The sequence below is a fragment of the Salvelinus namaycush genome, unplaced genomic scaffold (genome assembly GCF_016432855.1).
Source record: "Salvelinus namaycush isolate Seneca unplaced genomic scaffold, SaNama_1.0 Scaffold96, whole genome shotgun sequence".
NCBI lineage: Eukaryota > Metazoa > Chordata > Actinopteri > Salmoniformes > Salmonidae > Salvelinus > Salvelinus namaycush.
The window spans coordinates 272,950-283,598 of record NW_024061708.1 but is presented as its reverse complement, the minus strand read 5'-3'; positions in this window follow the sequence as shown (position 1 = coordinate 283,598).

Below are 10,649 nucleotides of genomic sequence, written 5' to 3'. Positions count from 1 at the left end.
TCAGTTTACCCCCCCCCTCCCTACCTCTCAGTTTACCCTCCCTCCTCCACCTCCAGTTACTCCCCCTCCCTCCCTCTCAGTTTACCTCCCTCCTCCCTCCCTCTCAGTTTACCTCCCTCCCTCCCTCTCAGTTACCTCCCTCCTCCTCATTTACCTCCCTCCCTCCCTGCCTCCTGTTTACCTTCCTCCCCCCTGCCTCTGTTTACCTCCCTCCCTCCCTGCCTCTCAGTTTACCTCCTCCTTCCTGCCTCTCAGTTTACCTCCCTCCCTCCTGCCTCTCAGTTTACCTCCCTCCCTCCCTGCCTCTCAGTTTCCCTCCCTCCCTCCCTGCCTCTCAGTTTACCTCCCTCCCTCCCTACCTCTCAGTTTACCCCCCTTCCTCCCTACCTCTCAGTTTACCCCCTTCCTCCCTACCCTCAGTTTACCCCCCTTCCTCCCTACCTCTCAGTTTACCCCCCTCCCTCCCTACCTCTCAGTTTACCCCCTCCCTCCCTACCTCTCAGTTTACCTCCCTCCCCCTCCCTACCTCTCAGTTTACCTCCCTCCCTGCCTCTCAGTTTACCTCCCTCCCTCCCTCTCAGTTTACCTCCCTCCCTCCCTGCCTCTCAGTTTACCTCCCTCCCTCCCTGCCTCTGTTTACCCCTCTCCCTCCCTGCCCTCAGTTTACCTTCTCCCTCCCTCCTCTCAGTTTACCTCCCTCCCTCCCTGCCTCTCAGTTTACCTCCCTCCCTCCCTGCCTCTCAGTTTACCTCCCTCCCTCCCTGCCTCTCAGTTTACCTCCCTCCCTCCCTGCCTCTCAGTTTACCTCCCTGCCTCTCAGTTTACCTCCCTCCCTCCTGCCTCTCAGTTTACTTCCCTCCCTCTCAATTTACCTCCCTGCCTCTCAATTTACCTCCCTCCCGCTCAATTTACCTCCCTCCCTCTCAATTTACCCCCCTCCCTCTCAATTTACCTCCCTCCCACCCTGCCTCCAATTTACCTCCCTCCCCCCTACCTCTCAGTTACCCCCTCCCTCCCTACCTCTCAGTTTACCCCCCTCCCTCCCTACCTCTCAGTTTACCTCCCTCCCTCCCTCCTTCGCCTCTCATTTTTACCTCCCTCCCTCCCTGCCTCTCAGCTTACCTCCTCCCTCCCTCCTCTCAGCTTACCTCCCTCCCTCCCTGCCTCTCAGCTTACCTCCCTCCCTCCCTGCCTCTCAGCTTACCTCCCTCCCCCCTGCTCTCAGCTTACCTCCTCCCTCCCTGCCTCTCAGCTTACCTCCCTCCCTCCCGCCTCTCAGCTTACCTCCCCTCCTCCCTGCCTCTCAGCTTACCTCCCTCCCCCCTGCCTCTCAGCTTACCTCCCTCCCTCCCTGCCTCCAGTTACCTCCCTCCCTCCCTGCCTCTCAGCTTACCTCCTCCCTCCCTGCCTCTCAGCTTACCTCCCTCCCTCCCTGCCTCTCAGTTTACCTCCCTCCCTCCTGCCTCTCAGTTTACCTCCCTCCCTCCCTGCCTCCAGTTTACCTCCCTCCTCCCTGCCTCTCATCTTACTCCCTCCCTCCCTGCTCTCAGCTTACCTCCCTCCCTCCCTGCCTCTCAGCGTACCTCCCTGCCTCTCTTGCCTCCCTCCCTGCCTTTCAGCGTACCTCCCTCCCTGCCTCTCTTCCCTTCCTCCCTGCCTCTCAATTTACCTCGCTCCCTGCCTCTCAGTTTACCTCCCTCCATGCCTCTCAGTTTACCTCCCTCCCCGCCTCTGTTTACCTCCCTCCCCGCCTCTGTTTACCTCCCTCCCGCCTCTGTTTACCTCCCTCCCCGCCTCTGTTTACCTCCCCCCGCCTCTGTTTACCTCCCTCCCCGCCTCTGCTTACCTCCTTCCCTCCCTGCCTCTCAGCTTACCTCCCTCCCTACCTCTCAGTTTACCTCCCTCCCTCCCTGCCTCTCAGTTTACCTCCCTCCCTCCTGCCTCTCAGTTTACCTCCCTCCCTCCCTACCTCTCAGTTTTACCCCCCTCCCTCCCTACCTCTCAGTTTACCTCCCTCCCTCCTCTACCTCTCAGTTAACCCCCTCCCTCTCCTACCTCCATTTACCTCCTCCCTCCCTCCCTCTCAGTTTACCTCCCTCCCTCCCTCCCTCACTCAGTTTACCTCCCTCCCTCCTGCCTCTCAGTTTACCTCCCTCCCTCCCTGCCTCTCAGTTTACCTCCCTCCTCCCGCCTCTCAGTTTACCTCCCTCCCTCCCTGCCTCTGTTTACCTCCCTCCTCCCTGCCTCTCAGTTTACCTCCCTCTCTCCTGCCTCTGTTTACCTCCCTCCCTCCCTGCCTCTCATTTTTACCTCCCTCCCTCCCTGCCTCTCAGTTTACCTCCCTCCATCCCTGCCTCTGTTTACCTCCTCCCTCCCTACCTCTCCTCAGTTTACCTCCCTCCCTCCCTGCCTCTCAGTTTACTCCCTCCCTCCCTGCCTCTCAGTTTACCTCTCCTCCCTCCTCCCTCTCATTTACCTCCCTCCCCTCTCAATTTCCTCCCTCCCTCCTGCCTCTCAATTTTACCTCCCTCCCTCCCTGCTCTCTTACCTCCTCCATCCTGCCTCCAGTTTCCTCCTTGCCTCTCAGTTTACCTCCCTGCCTCTCATTATCCTCCCTGCTCTCATTTACCTCCCTGCCTCTCAATTTACCTCCCTCCCTCTCAATTTACCCCCCTCCCTCTCATTTACCTCCCTCCCTCCCGGCCTCTCAATTTACCTCCCTCCCTCCCTACCTCTCAGTTTACCCCCCTCCCTCCCTACTCTCATTTTACCCCCCTCCCTCCCTACCTCTCAGTTTACCCCCCTCCCTCCACCTCTCATTTTACCCCCTCCCTCCCTACCTCTCAGTTTACCTCCCTCCCTCCCTCCTTGCCTCTCAGTTTACCTCCCTCCCTCCCTGCCTCTCAGCTTACCTCCCTCCCTCCCTGCCCTAGCTTACACCCCTGCCTCTACTTACTCCCTCCCTCCCTGCCTCTCAGCTTACTCCTGCCTCTCAGCTTACCTCCCTCCTCCTGCTCTCACTTACCTCCCTCCCTCCCTGCCTCTCAGCTTACCTCCCTCCCTCCCGCCTCTCACGCTTACCTCCCTCCCTCCCTGCCTCTCAGCTTACCTCCCTCCCTCCCCTGCCTCTCAGCTTACCTCCCTCCCTCCCTGCTCTCATCTTACCTCCCTCCCTCCCTGCCTCTCAGCTTACCTCCCTCCCTCCCTGCCTCTCAGCTTACTCCCTCCTCCCTTCTCTCAGCTCCTCCTCCCTCCCTGCCTCTCAGCTTACCTCCCTCCTCCCGCCCTCGTTACCTCCCTCCCTCCCTGCCTCTCAGCTTACCTCCCTCCCTCCCTGCCTCTCAGCTTACCTCCCTCCCTCCCTCCTGCTCTCAGCTTACTCCCTCCCTCCCTCCCTGCCTCTCAGCTTACCTCCCTCCCTCCCTCCTGCCTCTCAGCTTACCTCCCTCCCTCCCTGCCTTCTCAGCTTACCTCCCTCCCTCCCTGCCTCTCAGTTTACCTCCCTCCCTGCCTCTCAGTTTACCTCCCTCCCTCCATGCCTCCCATTTACCTCCCTCCCTCCATGCCTCTCAGCTTACCTCCCTCCCTCCTACCTCTCAGCTTACCTCCCCCCCATGCCTCTCAGCTTACCTCCCTCCATGCCTCTCAGCTTACCTCCCTCCCTGCCTCTCAGCTTACCTCCCTCCCTGCCTCTCAGCTTACCTCCCTCCCTCCCTCCCTGCCTCCGCTTACCCCCTCCCTGCCCTCAGCTACCTCCCTCCTCCATGCCTCTCAGTTTACCTCCCTCCTCCTGCCTCTCAGCTTACTACCTCCCCCCCTCCATGCCTCTCAGTTTACCTCCCTCCCTCCATGCCTCTCAGCTTACCTCCCTCCCTCCATGCCTCTCAGCTTACCTCCCTCCCTCCATGCCTCTCAGCTTACCTCCCTCCATGCCTCTCAGCTTACCTCCCTCCCTGCCTCTCAGCTTACCTCCCTCCCTGCCTCTCAGCTTACCTCCTCCTCCTCCCTGCCTCTCAGCTTACTCCCTCCTCCTCTCCTTACCTCCCTCCCTCCTGCCTCTCAGCTTACCTCCCTCCCTCCCTGCCTCTCAGCTTACCTCCCTCCCTCCCTGCCTCTCAGCTTACCTCCCTCCTCCCTGCCTCTCAGCTTACCTCCCTCCCTCCCTGCCTCTCATCCTTCCTCCCTCCCCTCCTCCCTGCCTCTCAGCTTACCTCCCTCCTCCCTGCTCTCAGTTTACCTCCCCCCTCCATGCCTCTCAGTTTACCTCCCTCCCTCCAGCCTCTCCTTACCCCTCCTCCATGCCTCTCACTCCCTCCTCCATCCTCTCGCTTACCTCCCTCCCTCCATGCCTCTCAGCTTACCTCCCTCCCTCCATGCCTCTCAGCTTACCTCCCTCCCTCCTCTCAGCTTACCTCCCTCCCTGCCTCTCAGCTTCCTCTCACTCCCTCCCTCTCTCCTCCCTCCCTCCTGCCTCTCAGCTTACCTCCCTCCCTCCCTGCCTCTCACCTTACCCCTCCCTCCCTCCCTGCCTCTCAGCTACCTCCTCTCCTTCCTGCCTCTCAGCTTACCTCCCTCCCTCCCTCCCTGCCTCTCAGCTTACCTCCCTCCCTCCCTCCTGCCTCTCAGCTTACCTCCCTCCCTCCCTCCCTGCCTCTCAGCTTACCTCCCTCCCTCCCTCCCTGCCTCTCAGCTTCCTCCCTCCCTCCCTGCCTCTCAGTTTACCTCCCTCCCTCCATGCCTCTCAGTTTACCTCCCTCCCTCCATGCCTCTCAGCTTACCTCCCTCCCTCCATGCCTCTCAGCTTACCTCCCTCCCTCCCTGCCTCTCAGCTTACCTCCTCTCCCCATGCTCTCAGCTACCTCCCTCCATGCCTCTCAGCTTACCTCCCTCCCTGCCTCTCAGCTTACCTCCCTCCCTGCCTCTCAGCTTACCCCTCCCTCCCTCCCTGCCTCTCAGCTTACCTCCCTCCCTCCCTCCCTGCCTCTCAGCTTACTCCCTCCCTCCTCTCACTTACCTCCCTCCTGCCTCTCAGCTTACCTCCTCCTCCCTGCCTCTCAGCTTACCCTCCCTCCCTCCCTGCCTCTCAGCTTACCTCCCTCCCTCCCTGCCTCTCAGCTTACCTCCCTCCCTCCCTGCCTCTCAGCTTACCTCCTCCCTCCCTGCTCTCAGCTTACCTCCCTCCCTCCCTCCCTCCCTGCCTCTCAGCTTACCTCCCTCCCTCCCTCCCTGCCTCTCAGCTTACCTCCCTCCCTCCCTGCCTCTCAGCTTACCTCCCTCCCTCCCTGCCTCTCAGCTTACCTCCCTCCCTCCCTGCCTCTCAGTTTACCTCCCTCCCTCCATGCTCTCAGTTTACCTCCCTCCCCATGCCTCTAGCTTACCTCCTCCTCCATGCCTCTCAGCTTACCTCCCTCCTCCATGCCTCTCAGCTTACCTCCTCCCTCCATGCCTCTCAGCTTACCTCCCTCCTCCATGCCCTCAGCTTACCTCCCTCCCTCCATGCCTCCTCAGCTTACCTCCCTCCCTCCATGCCTCTCAGCTTACCTCCTCCCTCCATGCCTCTCAGCTTACCTCCCTCCCTGCCTCTCGCTTACCTCCCTCCCTGGCTCTCAGCTTACCTCCCTCCCTGCCTCTCAGCTTACCTCCCTCCCTGCCTCTCAGCTTACCTCCCTCCTGCCTCTCAGCTTACCTCCCTCCTCCCTCCCTCCTCTCAGCTTCCCTCCCTCCCTCCCTGCCTCTCAGCTTACCTCCCTCCCTCCCTGCCTCTCAGCTTACCTCCCTCCCTCCCTGCCTCTCAGCTTACCTCCCTCCCTCCCTGCCTCTCAGCTTACCTCCCTCCCTCCCTGCCTCTCAGCTTACCTCCCTCCCTGCCTCCCTGCCTCTCACTTACCTCCCTCCCTCCCTCCTGCCTCTCAGCTTACTCCCTGCCTCTCAGCTTGCCTCCCTGCCTCTCAGCTTACCTCCCAACTTACCTCCCTGCCTCTCAGCTTACCTCCCAGCTTACCTCCCTCCCTCCATGCCTCTCAGCTTACCTCCCTCCCTCCATGCCTCTCAGCTTACCTCCCTCCTCCCTGCCTCTCAGCTACCTCCTCCCTCCATGCCTCTCACTTACCTCCCTCCCTCCATCCCTCTCAGCTTACTCCTCCTGCCTCTCAGCTTACCTCCTCCCTGCCTCTCAGCTTCTCCCTCCCTGCCTCTCAGCTTACTCCTCCCTCCTCTCAGCTTACCTCTCCCTGCCTCTCAGCTTACCTCCCTCCTCCCTCCTGCTCTCAGCTTACCTCCCTCACTCCCCTGCCTCTCAGCTTACCTCCCTCCCTCCCTGCCTCTCAGCTTACCTCCCTCCCTCCCTGCCTCAGCTTACCCTCTCCTCCCTCTCCGCTACCCTCCCTCCTCCTGCCTCTCCCCTCCCTCCCTGCCTCCCTGCCTCTCAGCTTACCTCCCTCCCTCCCTCCCTGCCTCTCAGCTTACCTCCCTGCCTCTCAGCTTGCCTCCCTGCCTCTCAGCTTACCTCCCAACTTACCTCCCTGCCTCTCAGCTTACCTCCCAGCTTACCTCCCTCTTGCTGTATTAAAGAGCCAGACTACAGTATAATGAAGGCCTTGCTGTATTAAAGAGCCAGACTACAGTATTATGAAGGCCTTGCTGTATTAAAGAGCCAGACTACAGTATAATGAAGGCCTGCTGTATTAAAGAGCAGACTACAGTATAATGAAGGCCTTGCTGTATTAAAGAGCCAGACTACAGTATATGAAGGCCTTGCTGTATTAAAGAGCCAGACTAAGATATATGAAGGCCTTGCTGTATTAAAGAGCCAGACTACAGTATAATGAAGGCCTTGCTGTATTAAAGAGCCAGACTACAGTATAATGAAGGCCTTGCTGTATTAAAGAGCCAGACTACAGTATAATGAAGGCCTTGCTGTATTAAAGAGCCAGACTACAGTATAATGAAGGCCTTGCTGTATTAAAGAGCCAGACTACAGTATTATGAAGGCCTTGCTGTATTGAAGAGCCAGACTACAGTATTATGAAGGCCTTGCTGTATTAAAGAGCCAGACTACAGTATAATGAAGGCCTTGCTGTATTAAAGAGCCAGACTACAGTATTATGAAAGCCTTGCTGTATTAAAGAGCCAGACTACAGTATTATGAAGGCCATGCTGTATTAAAGAGCCAGACTACAGTATAATGAAGGCCTTGCTGTATTAAAGAGCCAGACTACAGTATTATGAAGGCCTTGCTGTATTAAAGAGCCACACTACAGTATAATGAAGGCCTTGCTGTATTAAAGAGCCAGACCTCAGTATTATGAAGGCCTTGCTGTATTAAAGAGCCAGACTACAGTATTATGAAGGCCTTGCTGTATTAAAGAGCCAGACTACAGTATTATGAAGGCCTCGCTGTAGCGAAGAGCCAGACTTGGCGGAGGCTCAATCTTGCTCGTTGTCTTGACTACTTTCTTATATCATTTTCTCCGACACCAAAAGTTTAGAGTGCTGATAGGGGACAGAATGCGGTCGGCTCGTCAAATAATTCGCCAACACTTCACTCTTACAGAATTTCCACATGGGCGAGTATATCGGACATTTTATCAAAGCCTATTGGATGATACCTTGTTTTTAACCAGGACAGAAGAATTTATAACGTCATTTTTCCTACATAACATAGGTACAGTAGATCCCCTTATTGTATGGGACACTTTTAAATGTGCCTTTACAGGCCATGCAATTCAGTACTCATCTTTAAAACAAAAACAATTTAGGTGAAACGAGTCCATAATAACAAAGGAAATAAAGGAACTAACCGTACAGATAGATAACAATAAAAACTGTAACTCAAAGGCACAGAATAAGTTAGAGGAAAAACAAAAAGAAATGGAGGAACTTATTCAAGAAAGATCAAGTGTAATATATTATTAAAATAAAGCAAACTGGATGGAATATGGGGGAAAATGCACCAAATTATTAATTTTTTAAATCTTCAACAAAAAATAATTTACAGGAACTTGTTACAAATGACGGCATCATCCATGATTCACTAAACGATATTTGAAAGGGGAAGCAAAGTACGTTAATTATGTTTTAATTTCAGTCTCCTTTATTTCCACTAACTAAAGTTCATTGTCAGGATTTCATTCTATTAACAGCGGTGTACAGAAAGACTCATGTGAAGGCCTAATTACAGAGGAGGAACTTCTAGATGCAATTAAAGCCTTCAAGTCCATGGCATACCAGTTGAGCTATATTAAATTGTTTTCTATGTACTCAAAGGTCCGTTATTAACATGTTTTAACCACTCCTATAAAAATAGAAGACTAACAGATACTCAGCAAGAAGGTCTGATTTCATTAGTACTGAAACAGGACCCAGGTGGTATATATAAAGATCCAGTCCACCTAAAAAACTGGAGACTCCTTACACTTCAGTGTTGTGATGCCAAAATCCTCGCAAAATGCATAGCGCATAGAATTTAAAAGGTATTGTCGTATGTTATTCATCCTAATCACACAGTTTTTTTTACACGGACGATACGTTGGAGATCATATAAGACAAGTACTAGAAATAATAGAACATCATGAAAAATCTGAGAAAACAGGCCTGCTATTCAAAGATGACTTTGAAAAGGCTTTTGATAAAGTATGATTTGAAGTTTATATATAAATGCCTGGACTATTTTAATTTTGGAGAATCTTAGATACAATGGGTTAAAGTTATGTATAGTAACCCTAGGTGTAAAATAGTAAATAATGGCTTCATCTCAGAAAGTATTGTATTTTCAAGAGGAGTAAAACAAGGCTGTCCTTTATCGGCATATTTATTTATTATGGCCATAGAATATGTTAGCTATTAAAATCAGATTCAACAATATCAAGGGATTAGAAATCCAGGGCTTAAAAACAAAAGTGTCATTGTACGCTGACGATTCATGTTTTCTTTCAAATATTATGTATTGGATCTCTAAAAAAAATACAACTTTTACATTACTGTGTAGTCTACCAATAAAATGGTCCGACGGTGAAGTGGCCACATTCAGTATTCATATCCCGAAAGAAAGAAATGATCTCACTACAATACATTTTTATAGAAAGTTAGCCAAATTAGATAAGATTTTGCGACCATGGAAAGGTCAACACCTGTCTCTCTGAAAAAATAAACCTGATTAATTCTTTAGTCATATCCCAGGTCACCTATTTACTTAAACAGGCATATTTATATAATGAATATACATTTGGAGGGCAGAAATTATTAAATATTAAAGCATTAGACCCTCACTAAAGGCTTCAGTCATACAAAAATTAAATCCAAACTGGTTCTCCTTCAAAGTTGTCAAGGCAAAACGTTGATGAAGAATCTCAAATATAAAATATATTTTGATTTGTTTAACACTTTATTGGTTACTGCATGATTCCATATGTGTTATTTCATAGTTTGGATGTCTTCACTATTATTCTACAATGTAGAAAGTAGTAAATTAAATAAAAACCCTTGAATGAGTAGGTTTGTCCAAACTTTTTACTGGTACTGTATGTATGTATGTATGTATACACTACCGTTCAAAAGTTTGGGGTCACTTAGAAATATCTTTGTTTTCCATGAAAACATACATGAAATGAGTTGCAAAATGATTAGGAAATATAGTCAAGATGTTGACAAGGTTATAAATAATGATTTTTAAGTGAAATAATTGTGTCCTTTAAACTTTGCTTTCATCAAGGTTCAATAGTTCTTCAATAGTTTGGAACTGTGCTTTGGGTCATTGTTGTAGGAGGAAATTGGCTCCAATTAAGCTCCGTCCACAGGGTATAACATGGCGTTGCAAAATGGAGTGATAGCCTTCCTTCTTCAAGAGCCCTTTTACCCTGTACAAATCTCCCACTTTACCACCACCAAAGCACCCCCAGACCATCACATTGCCTCCACCATGCAGGACAGATGGCATCAAGCACTCCTCCAGCATCTTTTCATTTTTTCCGCGTCTCACAAATGTTGATCTTTGTGATCAGAACACCTCAAACTTAGATTTGTCTGTCCATAACACTTTTTGCCAATCTTCCTCTGTCCAGTGTCTGTGTTCTTTTGCCCATCTTAATTTTTTCTTTTTATTGGCCAGTCTGAGATATGGCTTTTTCTTTGCAACTCTGTCTAGAAGGCCAGCATCCCGGAGTCGCCTCTTCACCGTTGACGTTGAGACTGGTGTTTTGTGGGTACTATTTAATGAAGCTGCCAGTTGAGGACTTGTGAGGCGTCTGTTTCTCAAACTAGACACTCTAATGTACTTGTCCTCTTGCTCAGTTGTACACCGGGCTCCCCACTCCTCTTTCTATTCTGGTTAGAGACAGTTTGTGCTGTTCTGTGAAGGGAGTAGTACACAGCGTTGTACAAGATCTTCAGTTTCTTGGCAATTTCTCACATGGAATAGCCTTCCTTTCTCAGAACAAGAATAGACTGACGAGTTTCAGAAGAAAGTACTTTGTTTCTGGCCATTTTGAGCCTGTAATCGAACCCACAAATGCTGACGCTCCAGATACTCAACTAGTCTACAGAAGGCCAGTTTTATTGCTTCTTTAATCAGAACAACAGTTTTCAGCTGTGCTAACATAATTGCAAAATGGTTTTCTAATGATCAATTAACCTTTTTAAAATGATCAACTTAG